Source organism: Somniosus microcephalus, unplaced genomic scaffold (genome assembly GCF_052327205.1).
Source record: "Somniosus microcephalus isolate GS21.2 unplaced genomic scaffold, FLI_Smic_1.0 unresolved_chr2, whole genome shotgun sequence".
NCBI classification, from domain to species: Eukaryota; Metazoa; Chordata; class Chondrichthyes; order Squaliformes; family Somniosidae; genus Somniosus; species Somniosus microcephalus.
In genome coordinates, this window is record NW_028225180.1 from 32,373,133 (window position 1) to 32,398,699 (window position 25,567).

A 25,567-nucleotide genomic window follows, 5' to 3' on the forward strand; every position below is an offset into this window, starting at 1 on the left:
GGTCACTCTGACGGATCTTGAGGAGAGAGTGCACCAGATTCTTGGAGGACGTCTGAGTGGTCCTGTTACCACTGCAGCTGCCGACCCCATTGTCGAAAGCGATGGTCTTGATCTCACCTTTTTCTGCTGTCTCCTTCCACTTGGACCCCCCGGCAGCATGCTTTCTCACTGTGGAGCCATGTCATAGCCTTGCTGCAATCTGGCATGCCTTGCTGCCAACCTGTCCTTTTGCTAAAGCCACTCTTCCACCTCCCTGCTTTCAGATGCAGCATAACCAGCTCGGGATCCAGGCCCTGAAGCTGCCAGTGCCAGTGCCTCCGGAGGCGAGGATCAGGAGGAAGGCGCACCATCCGTTCCAGCTGCAGGGTAACCAACACATCTGCTGACTGGGGATAGTAGCTCCCTGGAGGAGAGGGGGGGCTCTGATTAGGAGCCAGTTGCCAGAACAAGCGGCCTGCATCAACGTGAGGGGGGTAGGCAAGTTCGGGCACCGGCTCCCTGGAGGGCGATGCAGGGAGCGATGACTGCTGCACAGAGTGCAGAGGAAGTGCATAGCCTGGCTGAAATGAGCACCCAGGCCCGGCTCAGGCACACTGAGCTTATGGCTGCAGTGGGGAGGATGCTGCAGTTGATAGAAACACTGGCAAAGAGTGTGCTGGACTTTGGCACTGCAATGGAGAGGACTGTCCAGGGCTTCGGGGCAGCAATGGAGAGGACTATCCAGGTCTTTGAGGCCTCTATGGAAAGGACTGTTCAGAGCTTCGGACAATCCCTGGAAATGTCTGTCCAGGGCTTCTCCGAGGCAGTGGAATGGACTGCTCCGGCCTTGTCTGAAGCAATGGAGAGAACTGTCCAGGGCTTCTCCGAAGCACTGGCACCTACCACACAGGTCCTCACTGCTGCCACGCAGTCACTTGCTGGCCTCGTCCAGACCCAGATTGAGGCAAGGTGAACTCTCACTGCTGCCACCCTATCTGCATCAGCTAGGACCACCCCGGTCCCTTCCAGTACCACACGAGGCCAGGAATCAGTGGAGCAGCCGCTTGTGGTGGTAGAACCGAGCCGGTCCCCTCTGAGAGCCAGTGTATCATCCGACCATGGCGCAGGTGTCCTCTCTCAGCAGGTGACCATTGCTCATGCCACCGCTGGAACATCTGCAGTGCAGCTGCCACCTGCAGTGCACACTGCTTCCAGTCATGGCCAGATCAAGAAGCCAGCCTCCGCCCCCTCCAAGCCCAGAGGTCGTCCAGGCCGTCCCTCAGGGGCTTCTGTGCTTGCAGACACTCACCAGGCGTCCCCCATCCTTGACACTGCCACTTGGGTTCAACTACGGAGGAGCAGCAGGGAAGGAAGCGGCCGACCACGAAAGAGAAGTCGGTCTCCATCAAGGGGCCAGCTGTAGAGTGAGGTGTTGAGACATTCTTTCCCCAAATTCAAGGACGCCCTCATCTGTTCTGATTGTTGTTGATGGTTTGTTTAGTTTTTCGGCTTTGCCAGAGAGTTAACTGTTATTTTGTTAGTTATGGTTTCTGTTGACATGACGTTGTTATGATGGAAGGAAGCACTTTTTTGAAAATAAAGATTTTTTTTATTTACAATGGTATTCGTAACTATTTACACTCATGATGGCCTTCATAGGCTTTGAACGATCAGAAGTGCACAGGATGAATGAGACCCATCATTCCATCAGAGGGTCCTCGAACCGAGCCCTTATGAGCCTCTGACAGACGGCTCTTCCCGTTTCAGGAGCCCTCCCATCTTCCTCCTCCTCCTCCTCCTCATCTGCATGCTCCTCCTCCTCCTCCTTGTCCACCTGCTCTTCCTCCTCCTCCTCCTCCTCCTCGTCCGCCTGCTCTGCTGGACCTTGAGGGGCAGCTGGCATTGGCTGAGTTCGTCGAATGGCCAAGTTGTGGAGCATGCAGCAGATGGCTATGATGCGACCCACTTGCTCCGGCGAGTACTGCAGGGCTCCCCCCGAATGGTCTAGACAGCAGAAACGCTGTTTGAGCACACCAATAGTGTGCTCCACAATGTTCTTGGTCGCCTGACGGCTGCTATTGTAAAGCTCTTCTGCCGGGGTGGCAGGCAAATGGAGTGGGGTCATGAGCCATGGGCAGAGAGGATAACCCTTGTCACCAAGAAGCCAGCCTCGTGGGTGAGCCGGCCCCTCAAAAAGGTCAGAAACTGATGTCTGCCACAGGATGAACGCATCATGGCTGCTCCCAGGGAATTGCGCGTTGACTGCCATGATCATCTGGCGGTGGTCACAGACCAGCTGGACATTGAGGGAGTGGAACCCCTTGCAGTTGCAGAACTCCTCAGGATTCAGTAATGGCGCCCGCAAAGCCACGTGTGTGCAATCAATGGCCCCCTGCAACATGGGGAAGTCCACAATAGCAGCGAAGCCCTGCGCATGCTCCGCCTGCTTCTCCAGGGTCAGAGGGAAGGTGATTAATCGACGCCTTCTTCTATAGAGGGCAGCTGTCACTTGCCGGATGCAACAATGCACTGCAAATTTAGATATATTCGCTGTGTCCCCAGTGGCTGACTGTAAGGATCCGGTGGCGTAAATGTTTAGGGCAACAGTCACTTTGATGGCCACCTATAGAGAGCTCCTGCACCATAGACGCGGCTGCAGATCCTCAGCAAGTAGGTGGCACAGCTCAGTCACAACCTCCTTACCAAATTGGAGCCTTCGCAGACACTGCTCCTCCGACATGGTAAGGTATGACACCTGCTGCCTGAAAACCCTCGCAGCATATCTTCGGAGTGGCCGACCTCCATTGCCCCTCCTCCTTCTGGCCAATCCCGGCCCTCTCTCCTGCCATCTCTGTGCCCCTTCAAAGTGTCCGGCCATGAGGACGTTCCGTCCAAAGCAGCTCCCATTGCTATGCAAGAAGGGCAACACGCTGTAATGTCTAGTGCTCCAACTGCTCCGGACAGGACTGAAGGTTGCAAGTATTCAAAGGCTAAATCCAATAATCCTGTGCAACAGTAACTCTCCAACTATCTCCAGCAATGACCAGAATGAACAGGCCAAGTGGCTGCAGCTTTCAGACTAGAGCTGTCCCCTTTAACTAGCGCCCCCCGACTCCGAGAAGGGCCTGGGATCGCTCCATCAAATTGTCACTAATAGCGCCAGGCGTAAAGGTTCCAGGCACCACCGAATATCCGGTCAGCGGCGCCAAAAGGGCGTTGCACACTGAAATGACGTCATGATCTGCCTGCGCATGCGGGTGCGCGCTTACAATTAGCGCAGGTGCTAAATGGATACTCAGTATGGGAGTTGTCGCTATCCTCATTGCGCCCACCTGAACATTGGGTATAGCCCTAAATCTTGGGCTCATTGGCCTAGAAATTCAGTTAGGGGCGCCCAGCTTGCCTGGGCACCGGAATTACCGCTGCGCGCGGAGCCACTTGCGCCAGTGGGAAATTCAGTTTCAGCGCCCCAAGTGGAAGCCGGCCACTAAACAAGGGTTTCGGTGCCCCGCTTGGGCGCAGAAACTGAATATCGGCGTGTAAAGTGCCACAGCGCCACCCGCTGTGGCACGGCAGCCTGCGGTACTGCAGGCCTTCCTCTCATTCTTAAGGGGGCGGTGCCTGCAACAGCGCGATCCCCGCTCGCGAGTGCCGGCAAATGAGCCCGGCACCAAGGAGAAGTGCCGGGCTCTCTGGAAACAGCCGGCAATGCCGCGGGGGGGATGGTGTAGGAGGCCGGGGAAGGAGGTGCGGGCAAGCGGCCGCCGAAAAAGCGGCCGGCCGCACCTCTACCTTAACTCGCCCCAGTACCGGCACAGGTAGGCCCCGTGTACCGGTCGCTGTTTGCGGCCGGCACGGGGGAGGCGGCAGCAACCAAATGTGGCCAGCAGGGCGATAGCGGGGCACTGCGCACACCGATGATGTCATCGGTGACGGCACAGCGCTACTGGCTAACGCCGCCATTAGCGCCCCGCTAAATATGGTGGTAGGTTTGCACAGTGGCGCAATAGCCCTCTTTGGGTGCAAACTGGTGGCGCAGGCCACTGAATTTCTAGGCCAATAGGCGCTAATCGCTGGTGCAACCAACCGAATTTCTAGGCCGTAAGGGAATAGTCTGTTTAATACATTTTCTCCACCACTATTCATGAACCTGTTTTATTGCAAATGACAGCGTATTTTTTCCTAAAATTGCTTTGTAGTATTGTTAAGAAGACATGTAAGGACCGTCTAATCATTTTCCAATCAAAATTGGTTGAGCAGATTGTAAACGGCGCTATCCTTTGTTTGTCTTGTTTTCGGGGAAATGAAAATGTTGATTTTTCCCCTGCAGATCTTCTTTTCCGATGTGAAACAGGCTCCTTCACTTGCTTTCACCAAACAGGATAATCACCGCCATAATTGTTCGGTATTGGTGGGCAAACAGCCCAACTCTGCACAACAATTGGTTTTTCTCAGGTGGTGCGGAGGATCTGCAAAGGAAAGATCGCAAGATCAGGATTCAGTGCATGTGCATAAATCCCGAACTTGTATCATGTTTGAGGTGGGTATGATGGTGTACTCTGAGACTACGTCATCATACCCCTGATGATGTAGTCTCAGATTAAACAGTCATACCCACCTCAAAATCTGGGCCAATGTGACAGGACTTTCAGCATCAGGAACCAATGGAATGTCCCTCGAATAAAAATCTGTCTGGTTGCTTTGTAACAGTTACTGTTTAATTATTGGTGATGCAAATGTCTCTAATTTGTTGTATGGTTAATTTTGATGTGCAATTATTTTTCATTGCGTTCAAGAGAAATGTATGTATACAGTCTGACTGCAAACAGTTTACACAGCATGAAATAGAAATGTAGCTCCCATGTGTCAGGCTCTACCGTTAAGTTGGCTGGTGTGGTTTGTAAGCACCCCACCCCACCAAACACGCAGATCTGTGGCCTTGCCTGTCAGTTTGGTGCCCTCCCCTAATTCAACACCCTTTATCTTCTCTAGTAATCTACCATGTGGTACCTTGTCAAAGACTGATGTAAAGTTTATGGGAATATAACATTCCATCCACCATAAGAACATAAGGAAAAGTAGCAGGAGTAGGACATTTGTCCCTTCGAGCCTGCTCCGCCATCCAATAAGACCATGGCTGATCTTCTACCTCATCTGCACTTTCCCTTGATTCCCTTAATATTTAAAAATCTATCGACCTCTGCCTTAAATATACTCATGTATGAAGTCACACAACACCAGGTTAACGTCCAACAGTTTTATTTGAAATCACAAGCTTTTGGAGCGCTGCTCCTTCGTCAGGTGCACTGCAGAGATGCATAAAGACACAGCTTATATAGTCAGAGAATAATGCCAGATGATTACAGGTAAACTTTCTAACTGCCATTTATCACACCTCGGCAGAGAGATAATCAAAGCAATCAAAGGTGTGAATGGTTTCCAAACAGGTCAGTCAGGAAAACATTACATAAAAGAACAATGAGGTGGGGTCACATGTTGCAGATGCTGGGGTCTGTATGAAAAAAAAACAGACAAAAAAACATTTTTTTTGCTGGAAATCACAGCAGGTCCGACCGCATCTGTGTAGAGAGAGCAACCAATGACGACTCGAGTCTGGATGACCCTACGTCAGGTGGGGTTACATGTAGCGTGACATGAACCCAAGATCCCGGTTGAGGCCATCCTCATGAGTGCGGAACTTGGCTATCAGTTTCGGCTCTACGATTTTGCGTTGTCGTGTGTCTCGAAGGTCGCCTTGGAGAATGCTTACCCGAAGATCGGAGGCTGAATGTCCTTGACTGCTGAAGTGTTCCCCGACTGGGAGGGAACACTCCTGCCTGGCGATTGTTGCGTGGTGTCCATTCATCCGTTGTCGAAGTGTCTGCATGGTCTCGCCGATGTTCCATGCTCCGGGGCATTCTTTCCTGCCACGTATGAGGTAGACAACGTTGGCCGAGTCACATGAGTAAGTACCATGTACCTGGTGGGTGGTGTCCTCACGTGTGATGATGATATCTGTGTTGATGATCTGTCATATCCTGCAGAGGTTGCCGTGGCTGGGTTGTGTGGTGTCGTGGTTGCTGTTCTCCTGAAAGCTGGGTAATTTGCTGCGAACGATGGTCTGTTCGAAGTTAGGCGGCTGTTTGAAGGCGAGTAGTGGAGGCGTGGGGATGGCCTTAGTGAGGTGTTCATCGTCATCGCTGACATGTTGAAGGCTGCGAAGAACATGGCGTAGTTTCTCCGCTCCGGGGAAGTACTGGACGATGAACGGTACTCTGTTGGTTGTGTCCCGTGTTTGTCTTCTGAGGAAGTCTATGCAATTTTTTGCTCTGGCCCTTCGGAATTGTCGATCGAAGGTTCGAGCGTCATATCCCATTCTTACGAGGGCGTCTTTCAGTGTCTGTAGGTGTCCATCGCGTTTCTCCTCGTCTGAGACAGATCCTGTGTATTCGCAGGGCTTGTCCATAGGGGATGGCTTCTTTAACGTGGTTAGGGTGCAAACTGGAGAAGTGGAGCTTCCTGAGGTTGTCCGTGGGCTTGTGGTAGAGTGAAGTGCTGAGGTGTCTGTCTTTGATGGAGATTCGTGTGTCCAAGAATGAAAACGATTCTGAGGAGTAGTCCATGGTGAGTTTGATGGTGGGATGGAACTTGTTGATGTGATCATGTAGTCTTTTCAGTGATTCTTCGCCGTGGGTCCATAGGAAGAAAATGTAGTCGATGTATCTGGTGTATAGCATTGGTTGGACGTCCTGTGCAGTGAAGAAGCCTTGCTCGAACTTGTGCATGAAGATGTTGGCATATTGGGGTGCGAATTTTGTCCCCATGGCTGTTCCGTGTGTTTGGGTAAAGAACTGGTTGTCGAAGGTGAAGACATTGTGGTCAAGGATGAAGTGGATGAGTTGTAGGATGGCGTCTGGAGATTGGCTGTTGTTCGTGTTGAGTACTGAGGCTGTCGCAGCAATGCCGTCATCGTGGCGGATACTGGTGTAGAGTGCCGAGACGTCGATCGTGGTGAGGCGTGTTCCTGGTTCGACTTGTCTGTGGGTGCTGAGTTTCTGTAAGAGGACTGTAGTGTCGCGACAGAAGCTGGGGGTTCCCTGTCTGATGGGTTTCAGGATGTTCTTGACGTATCCAGAGAGGTTCTCACACAGGGTTCCGTTGCCTGATACGATAGGACGTCCGGGTGTGTTGGCTTTGTGTATCTTTGGGATGCAGTAGACGTCTCCCACGCGGGAAGTACATGGGATGAGAGTGCGTAGGATGCTTTGAAGGTCTGGATCGAAGCTCTTGATCTGTCTGTTGAGTTGGCATGTGTGTTCTTTGGTCGGATCTGTGGGTAACTGTCTGTAGTGTTCCTGGTTGTCCAGTTGTCGGTATGCTTCTTTGCAATGGTCCGTTCTGTTCTGTATGACGATGGCTCCTCCTTTGTCTACTGGTTTGATGATGATGTTGCGGTTGGTCTTGAGAGCGTGGATGGCGTTGTGCTGTGCTCGGGTTACATTCTGGACTATCTTGTGAGTGCGGCTGATGAATCTGGCGTTGATGCATCTACTGACAGCTTGAGCATACATGTCAAGCTTAGGGCAGCGACCCTCCGGAGGGGTCCGAATTGACTATTTCTTCTTCAGTTGCTGCACTGCAGATCCCTCTGTCTGCTGTTCCGGATCATTGGTTGTCTCATTGGGTTCGCTGCTGACATCTTGGGATTTGTGGAAGAATTCCCGGAGCCTCATTCTCCTGATGAATTCCTCTGTGTCTGCCGTGAGACCGATGGGGTCCATTTTGGTGGTGGGGCAGAAATTGAGCCCGCGGCTGAGAACTTCAATTTCGTCTGGTTGAAGGGTGTGGTCGGTCAAGTTGATGATGGACTTCCCTGTGGTTTCAACCGTGGTACCAGGGGAGGCTTGGTTGCTGCTGGTGATGATGCCGAATTTCTCAAGCTTCCTGTTCTTGGTGTGCATGTAGGCAGTGTAGTTCCGTTGCCTCGTCTGTTTGGCGGTGTCTCCTAGCTGGTCTGCTGTGTCCTGAGCACAGGCTGAGAACATGGACTCTATCTTGGTTTCGAGTTTGCGGCGTCTGTTGTAGAGCTGGTGTACAAGATGGTTGAGGAGCGTGTGAGAGGTATGACGGCAGAGTCTCTCAGCGTAGTCTGTGTTGTAGGTCGACTTGATTGGGTTCGTGATCTGTAGTCCTTTTGGGATATGGTCTGCTTTCTTGCATCTCTGTAGAAACTTGATGTCTGTGTCGATATGCACGACCTTCTTGGAGTTCCTCTCCACTTTTAGCCGGCAGTTTGTGGTGTCGATAGTAGCCATGGTGTGGAGATGCCGGTGTTGGACTGGGGTGGACAAATGTAAGAAGTCACACAACACCAGGTTATAGTCCAACAGTTTTATTTGAAATCACAAGCTTTCGGACCGCTGTTCCTTCATCAGGTGCAGTGGAGAGATGCATAAAGACACAGCTTACATAGTCAGAGAATAATGCCAGATGATTACAGGTAATCTTTCCAACTGCCATTTATCACACCTCGGCAGAGAGATAGTCACAGCAATCAAAGGTGTGAATGGTGTCCAAACAGGTCAGTCAGGAGAACATTACAGAAAAGAACAATAAGGTGGGGTCACAAGGGTTCAAATGTTGCAGATGCTGGGGTCTGTATGAAAAACATAAAACAGACAGAAAAAACATTTTTTTTGCTGGAAATCACAGCAGGTCCGGCCGAATCTGTGTACAGAGAACCAGCCAACGACGACTCGAGTATGGATGAACCTACGTCAGGTGGGGTTAGATGTAGCATGACATGAACCCAACATCCCGGTTGAGGCCGTCCTCATTAGTGCGGAGCTTGGTTATCAATTTCTGCTCTACGATTTTGCATTGTCGTGTGTCTCGAAGGCCGCCTTGGAGAATGCTTACCCGAAGATTGGTGGCTGGATTTCCTTGACTGCTGAAGTGTTCCACGACTGGGAGGGAACACTCCTGCCTGGCGATTGTTGTGCAGTGTCCGTTCATCCGTTGTTGCAGTGTCTGCATGGTCTCGCCGATGTACCCTGCTCCGGGGCATCATTTCCTGCAACGTATGAGGTAGACAACATTGGCCGAGTCACATGAGTATGTACCATGTACCTGGTGGGTCGTGTCCTCATGTGTGATGATGGTATCTGTGTTGATGATCTGTCATATCCTGCAGAGGTTGCCGTGGCTGGGTTGTGTGGTGTCGTGGTTGCTGTTCTCCTGAAAGCTGGGTAATTTGCTGCGAACGATGGTCTGTTCGAAGTTAGGCGGCTGTTTGAAGGCGAGTAGTGGAGGCGTGGGGATGGCCTTAGTGAGGTGTTCATCGTCATCGCTGACATGTTGAAGGCTGCGAAGAACATGGCGTAGTTTCTCCGCTCCGGGGAAGTACTGGACGATGAACGGTACTCTGTTGGTTGTGTCCCGTGTTTGTCTTCTGAGGAAGTCTATGCAATTTTTTGCTCTGGCCCTTCGGAATTGTCGATCGAAGGTTCGAGCGTCATATCCCATTCTTACGAGGGCGTCTTTCAGTGTCTGTAGGTGTCCATCGCGTTTCTCCTCGTCTGAGACAGATCCTGTGTATTCGCAGGGCTTGTCCATAGGGGATGGCTTCTTTAACGTGGTTAGGGTGCAAACTGGAGAAGTGGAGCTTCCTGAGGTTGTCCGTGGGCTTGTGGTAGAGTGAAGTGCTGAGGTGTCTGTCTTTGATGGAGATTCGTGTGTCCAAGAATGAAAACGATTCTGAGGAGTAGTCCATGGTGAGTTTGATGGTGGGATGGAACTTGTTGATGTGATCATGTAGTCTTTTCAGTGATTCTTCGCCGTGGGTCCATAGGAAGAAAATGTAGTCGATGTATCTGGTGTATAGCATTGGTTGGACGTCCTGTGCAGTGAAGAAGCCTTGCTCGAACTTGTGCATGAAGATGTTGGCATATTGGGGTGCGAATTTTGTCCCCATGGCTGTTCCGTGTGTTTGGGTAAAGAACTGGTTGTCGAAGGTGAAGACATTGTGGTCAAGGATGAAGTGGATGAGTTGTAGGATGGCGTCTGGAGATTGGCTGTTGTTCGTGTTGAGTACTGAGGCTGTCGCAGCAATGCCGTCATCGTGGCGGATACTGGTGTAGAGTGCCGAGACGTCGATCGTGGTGAGGCGTGTTCCTGGTTCGACTTGTCTGTGGGTGCTGAGTTTCTGTAAGAGGACTGTAGTGTCGCGACAGAAGCTGGGGGTTCCCTGTCTGATGGGTTTCAGGATGTTCTTGACGTATCCAGAGAGGTTCTCACACAGGGTTCCGTTGCCTGATACGATAGGACGTCCGGGTGTGTTGGCTTTGTGTATCTTTGGGATGCAGTAGACGTCTCCCACGCGGGAAGTACATGGGATGAGAGTGCGTAGGATGCTTTGAAGGTCTGGATCGAAGCTCTTGATCTGTCTGTTGAGTTGGCATGTGTGTTCTTTGGTCGGATCTGTGGGTAACTGTCTGTAGTGTTCCTGGTTGTCCAGTTGTCGGTATGCTTCTTTGCAATGGTCCGTTCTGTTCTGTATGACGATGGCTCCTCCTTTGTCTACTGGTTTGATGATGATGTTGCGGTTGGTCTTGAGAGCGTGGATGGCGTTGTGCTGTGCTCGGGTTACATTCTGGACTATCTTGTGAGTGCGGCTGATGAATCTGGCGTTGATGCATCTACTGACAGCTTGAGCATACATGTCAAGCTTAGGGCAGCGACCCTCCGGAGGGGTCCGAATTGACTATTTCTTCTTCAGTTGCTGCACTGCAGATCCCTCTGTCTGCTGTTCCGGATCATTGGTTGTCTCATTGGGTTCGCTGCTGACATCTTGGGATTTGTGGAAGAATTCCCGGAGCCTCATTCTCCTGATGAATTCCTCTGTGTCTGCCGTGAGACCGATGGGGTCCATTTTGGTGGTGGGGCAGAAATTGAGCCCGCGGCTGAGAACTTCAATTTCGTCTGGTTGAAGGGTGTGGTCGGTCAAGTTGATGATGGACTTCCCTGTGGTTTCAACCGTGGTACCAGGGGAGGCTTGGTTGCTGCTGGTGGTGATGCCGAATTTCTCAAGCTTCCTGTTCTTGGTGTGCATGTAGGCAGTGTAGTTCCGTTGCCTCGTCTGTTTGGCGGTGTCTCCTAGCTGGTCTGCTGTGTCCTGAGCACAGGCTGAGAACATGGACTCTATCTTGGTTTCGAGTTTGCGGCGTCTGTTGTAGAGCTGGTGTACAAGATGGTTGAGGAGCGTGTGAGAGGTATGACGGCAGAGTCTCTCAGCGTAGTCTGTGTTGTAGGTCGACTTGATTGGGTTCGTGATCTGTAGTCCTTTTGGGATATGGTCTGCTTTCTTGCATCTCTGTAGAAACTTGATGTCTGTGTCGATATGCACGACCTTCTTGGAGTTCCTCTCCACTTTTAGCCGGCAGTTTGTGGTGTCGATAGTAGCCATGGTGTGGAGATGCCGGTGTTGGACTGGGGTGGACAAATGTAAGAAGTCACACAACACCAGGTTATAGTCCAACAGTTTTATTTGAAATCACAAGCTTTCGGACCGCTGTTCCTTCATCAGGTGCAGTGGAGAGATGCATAAAGACACAGCTTACATAGTCAGAGAATAATGCCAGATGATTACAGGTAATCTTTCCAACTGCCATTTATCACACCTCGGCAGAGAGATAGTCACAGCAATCAAAGGTGTGAATGGTGTCCAAACAGGTCAGTCAGGAGAACATTACAGAAAAGAACAATAAGGTGGGGTCACAAGGGTTCAAATGTTGCAGATGCTGGGGTCTGTATGAAAAACATAAAACAGACAGAAAAAACATTTTTTTTGCTGGAAATCACAGCAGGTCCGGCCGAATCTGTGTACAGAGAACCAGCCAACGACGACTCGAGTATGGATGAACCTACGTCAGGTGGGGTTAGATGTAGCATGACATGAACCCAACATCCCGGTTGAGGCCGTCCTCATTAGTGCGGAGCTTGGTTATCAATTTCTGCTCTACGATTTTGCATTGTCGTGTGTCTCGAAGGCCGCCTTGGAGAATGCTTACCCGAAGATTGGTGGCTGGATTTCCTTGACTGCTGAAGTGTTCCACGACTGGGAGGGAACACTCCTGCCTGGCGATTGTTGTGCAGTGTCCGTTCATCCGTTGTTGCAGTGTCTGCATGGTCTCGCCGATGTACCCTGCTCCGGGGCATCATTTCCTGCAACGTATGAGGTAGACAACATTGGCCGAGTCACATGAGTATGTACCATGTACCTGGTGGGTCGTGTCCTCATGTGTGATGATGGTATCTGTGTTGATGATCTGGCATTTCTTGCAGAGGTTGCCGTGGCAGGGCTGTGTGGTGTCGTGGTCGCTGTTCTCCTGAAAGCTGGGTAATTTTCTGCAAACGATGGCCTGTTTGAGGTTAGGCAGCTGTTTGAAGGCGAGTAGTGGAGGTGTGGGGATGGCCTTAGCGAGGTGTTCATCGTCATCGATGACATGTTGAAGGCTGCGAAGAACATGGCGTAGTTTCTCCTCTCCGGGGAAGTACCGGACGACGAAGGGTACTCTGTTGGTTGTGTCCCGTGTTTGTCTTCTGAGGAAGTCAATGCGATTTTTTGCTGTGGCCCGTCGGAACTGTCAATCGATGAGTCGAGCGTCATATCCCGTTCTTACGAGGGCATCTTTCAGCGTCTGTAGGTGTCCATCACGTTCCTCCTCGTCAGAGCAGTTTCTGTGTATTCGCAGGGCTTTTCCATAGGGGATGGCTTCTTTAACGTGGTTAGGGTGGAAGCTGGAGAAGTGGAGCATCCTGAGGTTGTCTGCGGGCTTGCAGTAGAGTGAAGTGCTGAGGTGTCCGTCTTTGATGGAGATTCTTGTGTCCAAGAATGAAACCGATTCTGAGGAGTAGTCCATGGAATTTGATGGTGGGATGGAACTTGTTGATGTTATCGTGTAGTCTTTTCAGTGATTCTTCGCTGTGGTTCCATAGGAAGAAAATGTCATCGATGTATCTGGTGTATAGCATTGGTTGGAGGTCTTGTGCAGCGAAGAAGTCTTGCTCGATCTTGTGCATGAAGATGTTAATTTGTTTAGAATGATCAAAAATAGAGGTGTTTAAGAAGTACTTCGAATTGATTTGATAAAGAGAAGGGAATCAGAGAGGAGACGAATTCTGTTGTACTTGAGAGTGAGATGAGTGATATTATGATGGTTATAAGAAAATTTTTAGATACGTAAGCAAAATTCAGCCAAAGAGCCAGGACCTCCACAGCCCTCTGGGGTAGAGCATTTCAAAGATTCACCACCTTCTGACTGAAGAAATTTCTCCTTATCTCATTCCGAAATGGCTGATTTCTTATCATGAGACTGCGACCCTTGGTTCTAGACTCCCCAGCCAGGGGAAACATCCTCTCTGCATCTACCCTGTCAAGACCTGTAAGAATTTTGCATGTTTCAATCAGATCACCACTCATTCTTCTAAACTCTAGAGAAGCTAAGCCTAGACTCAATCTCTCCTTATAGGACAATACCCCCATCCCAGGAGCCAGTCTGGTGAACCTTTGTTGAACTCCCTCTTTTGCACGTATATCCTTCCTTCGGTAAGGGGACCAAAACTGTTCACAATACTCCAGGTGTGGACTCACCAGGGCCCTATATAATTGCTATAAGACTTCTTTAATCTTATACCCAAATCCCCATGTCATAGAGTCATAGAGTCATAGAGTAATACAGCACGGATAGAGGCCCTTCGGCCCATCGTGTCCGCGCCGGCCATCAAGCCCTGCCTAATCTAATCCCATATTCCAGCCTTTGGCCCGTAGCCTTCTATGCTATGGCATTTCAAGTGCACATCCAAATGCTTCTTAAATGTTGTGAGGGTTTCTGCCTCCACAACCCTTTCAGGCAGTGAGTTCCAGACTCCAACCACCCTCTGGGTGAAAAAGTTCTTTCTCAAATCCCCTCTAAACCTCCCGCCCTTTACCTTGAATCTATGCCCCATAGTTATTGACCCCTCTACTAAGGGAAAAAGCTCCTCAGCATCCATCCTATCTATGCCCCTCATAATTTTGTACACCTCAATCATGCCCCCCCTCAGCCTCCTCTGCTCCAAGGAAAACAAACCCAATCTGCCCAGTCTCTCTTCATAGCTGAAGCGCTCCAGCCCTGGTAACATCCTGGTGAACCTCCTCTGCACCCTCTCTAACGCGATCACATCCTTCTTGTAGTGTGGCGACCAGAACTGCACACAGTATTCCAGCTGTGGCCTAACCAGTGTTTTATACAGCTCCATCATAACCTCCTTGCTCTTATATTCAATGCCTCGGCTAATGAAGGCAAGTATCCCATATGCCTTTTTTACCACCTTATCCACCTGTTCCGCCGCCTTCAGGGATCTGTGTACTTGCACACCCAGATCCCTCTGACCCTCCGTCTTGCCTAGGGTCTTTCCATTCATTGTGTATTCCTTTGCCTTGTTAGTCCCCCCAAAGTGCATCACCTCACACTTTTCCGGGTTAAATTCCATTTGCCACTGTTCCACCCATCTGACCAACCCATCTATATCGTCCTGCAGACTGAGGCTACCCTCCTCGCTATTTACCACCCTACCAATTTTTGTATCATCCGCGAACTTACTGATCATACCCTTTACATTCATATCCAAGTCATTAATGTAGACCACAAACAGCAAGGGACCCAGCACCGACCCTTGTGGGACCCCACTGGCCACAGGCTTCCAGTCACAAAAACAACCTTCGACCATCACCCTCTGCCTTCTGCCACAAAGCCAGTTTTTTATCCAATGTGCCAAGGCACCCTGGATTCCATGGGCTCTTACCTTCTTGACCAGTCTCCTGTGCGGGACTTTATCGAAGGCCTTACTGAAATCCATGTATACCACATCCACTGCGTTACCCTCATCCACAAACCTTGTCACCCCCTCAAAAAATTCAATCAAATTAGTCAGACATGATCTTCCCTTGACAAAGCCATGTTGACTATCCCTGATTAATCCTTGCCTCTCCAAGTTGAGACAAATTTTGTCCCTCAGGACTTTTTCCAATAATTTTCCTACCCCTGATGTTAGGCTCACTGGCCTGTAGTTCCCCGGTTTTTCCCTACTACCCTTCTTGAATAATGGTACTACATTAGCGGTTCTCCAGTCCTCTGGCACATCCCCTGTGGCCAGAGATGTCCTGAATATATGTGTTAGAGCCCCCGCAATCTCCTCCTTTGCCTCACACAGCAGCCTGGGATACATTTCATCCAGACCTGGGGATTTATCCATTTTTAGGCCAGCTAAAACCGCCAATACCTCCTCCCTCTCGATGTTAATATGTTCGAGCATATCACAGTCCCCCCGCCCTATTTCTATGTCTACATCGTCCTTCTCCATAGTGAAAACAGATGCAAAAAATTCATTTAGAACCCCTCCTACATCTTCCGGCTCCACACACAGATTGCCACTTTTGTCCCTAAAGGGCCCTATTTTTTCCCTAGTTATCCTCTTACCCTTAATATACTTATAAAACATCTTCGGATTTTCCTTTATTTTGCTCGCCAGTGTTATTTCATGGCCCCTCCTTGATCTCCTAATTTCTTTTTTAAGTATCCCCCTGCACTTTTTGTACTCCTCTAGGGCTTCCTCCGTCTTTAGCCTTTTGTATCTACCGAAAGCCCTCCTTTTTTTCCTAATCCATTCTCGTATATCCCCTGACATCCAAGGTTCCCTGTGGTTTTTGGAACCACCCTTGACCTTTATGGGAACATGTTGCCATTGTATGATCTCAATCTCCCTTCTGAAAGCCTCCCATTGCTCCGATGCGGATTTTCCTACAAGTAGCTGATCCCAGTCCATTTTGGCCAGATCCTGCCTTATCCTATTAAAATCGGCCTTCCCCCAATTTAGAACCTTTATTTCTGGCCCATCCCTGTCCTTTTCCATGACCACCTTAAATCTTACCATATTATGGTCACTATCACCAAAGTGCTCACCTACTAGCACTTTTTCCACTTGGCCGGCCACATTCCCTAGAATTAGGTCCAGTACCGCCCCCTCTCTTGTAGGACTTTCTACATGCTGGCTCAAAAAGCTCTCCTGGATGCACTTTAAGAATTCTACACCCTCTGAGCCTTTCACACTCTGACTATCCCAGTTAATATTGGGGAAGTTGAAATCCCCCATTATTATTACCCTATTATTTGCACATTTCTCTGAGATTTGCCTACATATCTGTTCCTCTATCTCCCCCTGACTGTTTGGAGGCCTATAGTACACTCCCAGCAAAGTGCATGCCCCCTTTTTGTTTTTAAGCTCCACCCATATGGCCTCATTAGAGGACCCTGCTAATATATCATCCCTCCTTACTGCAGTAATTGACTCCTTAATTAATATTGCGACACCCCCTCCTCTTATACCTCCCCCTCTGTCTCGCCTGAAGATTCTGTACCCCGGAATATTGAGCTGCCAATCTTGCCCTTCCCTCAACCATGTCTCCGTGATAGCAACAATATCATACTCCCATGTGTTTATCAACACCTTCAGTTCATCCACCTTATTTGCAAGACTCCTTGCATTAAAATAGATGCCATCCAGCCTTGCCCTTATATATTTGCCCTGTCTACCAAGCTGACTTGTTTTTTTCTCTATAATTGGCAGCACATCCCCCCCTATTTCAGCTCCCCTCTGTATCCCATCCCCCTGCCAAGTTAGTTTAAACCCCCCCCAACAGTGCTAGCAAACCTCCCCGCAAGGATATTTGTCCCGCTCTGGTTCAGGTGCAACCCGTCCGACTTGTACAAGTCCCACCTTTCCCAGAAGCAGGCCCAGTGATCCAGGAAAGTAAAACCCTCCCCCCTACACCAACTCTTTAGCCACGCATTCATCTGCTCTATCCTCCCATTCCTATACTTACTAGAACGTGGCACTGGGAGTAATCCAGAGATTACAACCTTTGAGGTCCTGCTCTTTAATCTGTTACCTAGCTCCCTAAATTCTTGATGCAGGACCTCATCCCTCTTTTTACCTATGTCGTTGGTACCAATGTGGACCACGACCACTGGCTGTTCACCCTCCCCCTCCAGAATGCCCTGCAGCCGCTCAGTGACATCCTTGACCCTGGCACCAGGGAGGCAACAAACCATCCTGGATTCACGTCTACAGCCACAGAAAGGCCTATCTGTTCCCCTTACTATACAATCTCCTACCACTATTGCTCTCCCACTCTTTTTCCCCCCTTCCTGGGCAGCAGGAGCACCCCCAGTGCCAGGAAGTTGGGTGCTGCTGCCTTCCCCTGGTGAGTCATCCCCCTCAACAGTATCCAAAGCGGTATACATGTTTGAAAGGGGGATGTCCGCAGGGGTTCCCTGCACTACCTGCCTGCCTTTGTTGCTCCGCCTGATGGTCACCCCCTGTGCTGCCCTACCCTGAGGCGTGAACAACTCGCTAAACGTGCTATCCACGAGCCTCTCAGCATCGCGCATGCTCCAAAATTCATCCACCCGCAGCTCGAGCGCCGCAATGCGGTCTGCAAGTAGCTGCAGCTGGATGCATTTCCCGCACACATGGTCGCCAGGGACACTGGCAGCGTCCCTGATTTCCCACATGGAGCAAGAGGAGCAGAACACGGGTCTGAGCTCTCCTGCCATGACTTACTCCTTTAATTAATTAAAAAATGTATTCAATACCCCAGTTACAGGTATACTCTAGGGCGCTTTATTTACCAACCGTCCCCACTACACCAGAGACCCTAGAAATTTAACACCACAGAAGTCAAGCTTGTATTGAAAAGAGAGAAATACTCACCAACCAATCACTTACCTGCTCCCTGGTGACGTCACACTCTGATTACTTTTTACCTCTCTCCTCTGCTGTTGATTTGGTGGGCCTCTGTCTTGGCGCCGGTTTTTAAGCCGGGCTCACCTCCTCCGCTGCTGCTCTCCCCCGAACTGGTCGGGCCTCTGCCTTCGCGCCAGTTTTTAAGCCGGGCTCACCTCCTCCGCTGCTGCTCTCCCCCGAACTGGTCGGGCCTCTGCCTTCGCGCTGGTTTTTAAGCCGGGCTCACCTCCTCCGCTGCTGCTCTCCCCCGAACTGGTCGGGCCTCTGCCTTCGCGTCGGTTTTTAAGCCGGGCTCCTCCTCCGCTGCTGCTCTCCCCCGAACTGGTCGGGCCTCTGCCTTCGCGCCGGTTTTTAAGCCGGGCTCCTCCTCCGCTTCTTCTCTCCCCCGAACTGGTCGGGCCTCTGCCTTCGCGCTGGTTTTTAGATGCCTGTTAGATCCTCAAAGAATTCACTGAGCTTTGTCAAGCGCGACTGTCCCTTTTGAAAGTGGTGCAGGCTACTTCTAACTAACTAACTCTTCAACTAGATACATGGTAATTTCATTCCTAATTAGAGACCCTTAAAGTTATCTTAGCTCAGATGTTAAGCTAATGGGTCTGTTGTTACCTGGATTAGCTTTATTTCCCTTTATTAATATGGGTACTACATTGACTACACACAAGTCGTCTGGTACACACCCACACTCAGTAGAGCCCAAAGATATACCTTCTGTACACTTTGCAATTTCTTTAGTCAAATCCGCCATTGTTGTAGGATATTTCCTGTCGGGCCCTGGCTCTTTGTCTGAATTTTGCTTACTTATCTAAAATATTTCTTATAACTGTCATAATATCACTAATCCCGCTCTCAAGTACAACAGAATTCGTCTCCTCTCTGATTCCCTTCTCTTTATCGAGTCAATTCGAAGTACTTCTTAAACCCCTCTATTTTTGATCATCCTAAACAAATTAACAATCTTCTCTGAGGGGTCTCAACTGACTTGTAACAATTGCTTGTTTGCTGATATATTTAGTGATACAAACCAGAGTGGAGTGGGAGGAGAGAGCGAGGGGCTGAAGTGCAAAGCCTGGTGAGGCTTGCGGTGAGCAGCTTTGAACCCTTCAATGAGGAAACGTTGTGAGGTGTGGTTGTTCTAAGTGCAAGAAAATGTGAAGCTTTACTGAAGTTTTTATCAGAATCGCTGCATCAGTTTTGCTGAAACGGTTGTGGTTTCTATCTGACACTGGTTTCTCACACTTACTGCTTCTTTTGTTCTTTTTGATGCCGCATGCATGAGTTGGTTTAACATATTTCTAAAGAAGCAGGCTAGATGAACACAATGAGGGTGAATTTGGTTTTCATAATGTCACCCGTGTTATTTTATTGTTGAACCCTATGTTTGTTTCATGCGATTAATAAACGTAATTCACTGTGGCAATGCACTCAGTGCAGCAGCCTGCTGGGCGCCCTAGTAATGACTTGGGGTTATAGCCATGTTGTTGCTCCCTGCATTTGTTCACAAGCAGACTAAGTAAAGGCTGGAAATCAGTACTGTCACAGGGTCAAAACGCGAAACATCAACCTGGCAGACAAGCCATCTGGCAGCACAGTGCCAGTGCCGGGGTCGAGAGAGGTATTGTAGAGATGGAGCTGAGTATCGTTGGGATACATGTGGAAGGTGAGCCATGTCTGCGGATGATGTCACCTAAGGGCAGACAAGGGATTAAAAATAGATCCTTGGGGGACTCAGAAGGTGCTGGTAGTGATAGGATAAAACATTGCAGGATGCGCTCTACCTGCAATCGGATAGGTTAGAGTTGTTCCACAGAGGGAAGCCCCACTGAGCTGGACAAGGGAGGAGAGGTTTTGAAGGAGAATGGCTTTGTTGAGTGTGTTAAAGGCTGCGGAGGGTTCGAGGAAGACAAGGACGGATAATGCTTTGTGGTCAGGCACAAAGGCTGTCCTTTCTCAATTTGATTCGGGCCATTTGGGTCTTGTGCCAGACACTGGAAGCTGACTGGAGAGAGTCAAACATGGAGTTTCAGGAACGATAAGAATTGATTTGAGAGGCGACAAGGTGTTCAATAATTTTGGAGAGGAAAAGAATGTTGGAGATGGGGCAGTAGTGTGCTGGGACAGAGGGATCAAGGGCATTTATTTTAAAAGGGGTGAAAATGGCGGCTTTGAAAGGGCGTGGAAATAATGCACCTGAGGAGATGGAACCATTTACAATGACAGCTTACTTGCGATTCAGGAAAGGAAGTTAAATCGTCAGCCGTTTCTTTGGAATGGCTTCCAGGGAGCAAGAGATGGCTCTCATGAATAAGACGCTCTCATAAAGGACTTAGAGCAAATAGGAGAGAAACAAGAAACACTTGATTTCCCAGCTGTGACAGAGGGAGTCTGGGGAAAGTTTTGGCTTGGTGGATAAGAGAGCTAGGTTTAAGGAGATGGGTGGCAGTGGCGAAGAAAGCCTTGTGATATTATTGACCCCCAGGATGATTCTGTAACTTTTTTGGATGTTGGCAGAGGAGAATGAGGCCGAATAGCAGTTGACGTGGCCCAATCAGTTCTGGTGATGGGTGGATAAGCCAGTTCTGTGCCAGATATGATTAAATCTGTGATCCTTAGGCTTGAAGGACTGTATATGGGAGCCCTGGCAGGGGGATTTGTGAGAGAAATGCGCTGTACAGGCTCGTTTACTGGAAAGAATTTGGAAGTTGTAGAGCATGCAATGATGTACGGCAACCAGTGAAAGTCCTTTTGTGAGCCCGGATATCTCAGTCGGTAGAGCATCAGACTTTTAGTCTGAGGGTTCAGGAATCAAGTCCCTGTTTCGGCGCTGCTTTTAAATCGCAATTCTCATCTCCACATTCGTGCTCTGATCCTTTAACAGTGAGAATAGTAACAGGAGTAGGCCATTTAACCCCTCGAGCCTTTCTGACATTCAATGAGATCTGTGATCTAACTCTGATTGATCCAGATTCCTTAATACCTTTGGTTAACAAAAAATTATCAATCTCAGGTTGAATATTGACAATTGACCCAACATTAACTGCTGCTTATGAAAGTGAGTTTCAAATTTCTACCACCCATTCCATGTAGAAGTCTTTCCTGAAAGGCTTCGCTCTAATGTTTAGGCCATGTCCCCTAGTCCTAGACTCGCCAATCATCGTCAATAGCTTCTCTCTATCTACCCTATCAGTTCCCCTTAATATCGTGAATACATCAATCAAATCACCCCTTATGTTTGTAAATTCCAGTGATTACAATCCCCCCTTTAAATTTATCCCTTTTATCATTCTGGTAAGTCTACACTTCACTCTTTAATCCTAATACTACCTTCCTAAGGTGTGCTTTCCAGAATTGTACACCGTACTCCAGCTGTTGTCTAACCAGTGCTTTGTATAGCTGTAGCTTAATTTCTCCTCCATATAAATGCCATCATTCAGTTAGCCTTTTTGATTCTTTTCTGTACCTGCCCATGACAATTTAATGATAAACGAACAAGACCCTTAAGTCTCAATGGACAGCCACCGGTTCCAGTTCTTCACCGTTTGGAATGTATTCTGATCTCTCCTTTTTAGTGCCAAAGTGGATGACCTCATGCTTGCTAATATTTAACGAACTTGCCACAGTTTTGTCCCTTCACTTAATCTATTAATATCTGTTCTAACTTCTTACTTGCATCTAAACTGTTTATAATGCCGTCTATTTTCGTGATGTCGTCAAAGTTAGATATGTGTCTCTCAATCCCACCAATTAAGTTTTTAATAAAAATGGTGAATAGTTGAGGCCCCAAAATAGATCTCTCAGGGACACCACTAGTCATATCCTGTAAATTAACATACCTGTCCATTATCCGTACACTGTGTCTCCTGTCACTCAACAAATTTCCTAACCAGGACAAAAATACACCTTCAATTCCATGAGCTTCAACTTTACCTAACAGTCCCCCATGTGGGACTTCATCAATGTATGTTGCTCCATGTTTGCTATCTGATAATGATTTGTAAACTGGGACTCAAAATCCTCTTTGCTCCTCGACAGCTAATAGCTTCCCATTATTTAGAAAATACTCCAAACTATCTTATTTGGTTCCAACGTGGATGGTGTCTCACTTGCGCTCAGTAAACTCGATTTGACATAATGTTGTCCCCTTACTTAGTCTGTCTCTGTCCCTTTGGTTACGCCCCATTCCCATTTGCTCTATTACCATGTTTCCTAACTTAGTGCGATCTTCAAACATTGATCTACAGCGATCCACTGCTGCATCCAGGTCAATAATAAATATGGTGAAAAGTTTCAGATCCAATACAGATATCTGGAGGACCGCACTTCTCACATCTGACACCACTGCTAAAGAGCATGTCGTTTGTGGGAGGGAGAATATTTCTGAAATTAAGCCGGTTTGAGGCAGTCAGCCTGGATTTGTGAGAGAAATGCGCAGTCCAGGCTTGATTACCAGATAAGAAAATTGAATTTTTAGAGGGTGCAATAATGCACGGCAGCCACTGAAAGTCCTTTTATGACCTTTGCCAACCAAAGCCTGGATAGCTCAGTCGGGTAGAGCATCAGACTTTAATTATGAAGGGCAAGGATTCAAGTCCCTGCTCGGGCGCTGCTTGAAAATCGCGATTCTCATCTCCACATTCGTCCTCTGAAAATTTGACAATGAGAATAATAAAAGGGGCTGGCCATTTAAGTACGTGAGCCTTTCTGCCATTCAATGAGCTCTGCGACCTAACTTCTTTGGCATCCCTTTGCTCCACGTCCGTTAATACCTTTGGTTTACAAAAACCTCAGCTTCAAAATATCTGCAGGTCACAAATCAGGATTTGGATGGAATAATCTCCACTTGATTGGATGAGCGTAGCTCCAACACCTCTCAAGAAGCTCTGCACAATCTGGAAAAAGCAGCCCCCTTGATTGGCAGCCCATCCACCACCAGGAACAATTACTCTCTCCACCACCAGCATATCGTGGCTGCAGGGTGCACCATCTACAAGATGCAGTGCAGTAACTTGCCAAGGATTCTTCGGCAGCACCTCCCAAACATGCAACATCTACCCCTGAGAAGGACAAGGGCAGCAGCCACATGGGAACACCTTCCCCTCCAAGTCACACGCCATCCTAACATTACAAAGGAGCCAGGAGCCAATCATCCAACAGCCAGTAACAATGGCCCAGAAATTCGGCACTCCACGGGTGAGTACACACGGGGTACTCACCCGTAGGCCGAATGGAAGTGCTGGTTTTCTGCATGCACTGCGCATGCGCAGGAAACCTGCACATCCGATCCTCTGAACAAAGGGGTTCAGAGGTCGAACGCGCGTGCAGGAGAGGCTGCGCGTGCGCTATGAACTCTTTTTTTTTGCAGGTTTTCAAGCGAGGTTAAGCCTGTAGGATTTACACATTTAAAAACCAGGCGTAAGGCCTGCTTTTTACAAAGTAAGTGGTCAATTAATTAAAATTAAACATTTTTTCCACAGGTTTATTATTTTTAAATATTTAAAGCAAGGTAAGTTTACTTTTAGCCCCGTGTTATTATAAACTTATCTTTTACAAAAATTTAAATTATTGTTTAAAATAGTTATTTAATGAAATTTATAATTTATTTAAAAAGTGTAATTTTTAAAATAATTTATTTGAAGGTTTACTGCTATTTTGGGGCCCATAGTATTCATAAGTTTTGACAGGCCTTCGTTTTAATCTTATGAATGGGCTTTTCCCTCCTCCGCTTGGCTGCCCATAGCTCACGTGATCCCAGTGGACGCATCACACTAACTACGCCCCTGGGACATGCAAGCACAGCGCGCCGGCAGCTGGGCCAGGCCCCGGAGCGGAATTCCACGGGGCCCTACAACTCAACTGCCGGCGCACAAGGTAAGTGCAGGTTGGGGGCTTGCACCCGCGGGAAGTCCCCGACCCGAATTTCTGGAATGTCACCATCATCTGCAAGTTCTGCATTCTTGCACCCTTGCAGTCCGTTTCATGAAGGTACTCCCACATTCCTGTTAGGTAGGGATTTCTAGGACATTGACCCAGTGACGCTGAAGGAAAGGTATTGGCCCATATTTTCCGATTGCAGGCCTTCCGCGGGCCGAGACCTGCTATCTGCAAAAATGTGCGCCCTTACCTGAGGTCTCCTGAGATGCGCACAGTTCTGATGCTGGGCCTCACCAAACACCAAGGAGCGCAGGGCCCACGTTTCCGAGAGGCGCATGCAGTTAGCAGCGTCCCGGGGATCACGTGGGCCATGGGGAGCCAATCAGAGAAGGGAATCTCCCTTCATACAATTGACAGGAAGACCTGTCAAATATATGAATGGAGATCAATGAAAAAACATAGTTGGGCCAGAAATTCGGGTCCCCACGGGTGATACGCGTTGGGTACTCACGCGTAGTCCCAAAGAAAGTGCCAGTTTCGTGCATGCACTGCACATGCATGGGAAACCGAAACTTCCGTTCCCTTAAAGGAAGAGGTTCACAGGTCAAACGCATGGCCAAATTTCACCAGGAGGGTAAGTCTGCAGGAGCTATGCTTTTAAAAAGCAGTCGCAAATTTGTTAAAAATAATTAAATTATTTTACGGGGCTACAAGTAAACTTACATTTTATTTAAGATAAATCAGAGAATTTTTAAAAAAAACTTTTTTTCTACTCTTATCCTGCTTTTACCAGGCGTAAGAATTGTAAGGGTTTTCTGTGGGTGGACGGTCGCCAAAAAGTGGAAATATCCGCCCAGAGAGACCCTTCCCAAGGGCAGCCAGAGGATCTGTCAAGACCATTCTTGACAGATTGGAAATGCCGGTTTTCAACGCATGCGCTGTGCATGCTTGATGCCAGTATTTCCGATGTCCCTATGGGTGGGTACACAGCACGTACCCACCCATAGGGATCGGAATATCCGGCCCAATATATTTCCAAGAAACGACACGGCAGTGGCAGAGGGCGTGGATGATTCCACATGTATGCTGACGACACACCATTCTACCTCACCACCACCGCTCTCGATCCCTCTACTCCCTCTGTGTTGTCAAATCGCGTGTCTGACCTGCAGTCATGGATGAGCCTTAAATTACACTTTTGGCAGTCAGAATCCATTGTCCTTGGACCCGGCGACAAATTCTGTTCTCTCGCTACTGATTCAAGTTACGTCCATGGCCAATGTCTCAGGCTGAACCAGCGTGTTCACAAACTTGGCGGCCCAGCTCAGCTGCTGACCCCATATCGTCTCCATCACAAATACTGTGTAACAACTCCCAGCTCCACCCCTTCGATCAGCAGAATGCTCCATGTTTTTGCCACCTCCAGACTTGACTATCCAATGCCATCCTGTCTGGCCTCCGATCTCCCACCCTCCATAAACTTAATCTTACCCAAAACTCTGCTGCCCATAGCCAACTCTGGCTGCTTGTACACCCCTTACTTTCTTCTCCCCAATATTGGCGGCGGTGCCTTCAGCTGCCTAGGCCCTAATCTCTGGAATTCGCTCCCTTAAACTTTTTGCCTATCTCTCCTTCTATAAAAACATCCTTAGAACCTACGTCTTTGACCAAACTTTGATCACCTTTCCTAATATCTCCTTCTTTGGCTCGGTATCCTATTTTCACTGATTCCGCTAACGGGAAGCACCTTGGGCATTTTACTAAGTTAAATGCAGTATATAAATAAAGGTTTTTGTTGTTATAATGAGCATCCTTGCCACTCCCCTTTTCCTCATGCAGCTATATGGTACATTTATAATGATCAGTGGGATTAGGC

At 48.7% G+C, this 25,567-nt stretch overlaps 4 pseudogenes; all 4 read right to left on the bottom strand.

Annotated features, from left to right (window-relative positions):
- Window positions 1-5,617: 5,617 nt before the first annotated feature.
- On the bottom strand, window positions 5,618-6,449 carry LOC147092425 (uncharacterized; annotated as a pseudogene).
- Window positions 6,450-6,468: 19 nt separating this feature from the next.
- LOC147092426 (uncharacterized) lies at window positions 6,469-8,294 on the bottom strand (annotated as a pseudogene).
- Window positions 8,295-8,685: 391 nt separating this feature from the next.
- Window positions 8,686-11,443, bottom strand: LOC147092427 (uncharacterized; annotated as a pseudogene).
- Window positions 11,444-12,139: 696 nt separating this feature from the next.
- Window positions 12,140-21,661, bottom strand: LOC147092428 (uncharacterized; annotated as a pseudogene).
- Between the last annotated feature and the right edge of the window lie 3,906 nt (window positions 21,662-25,567).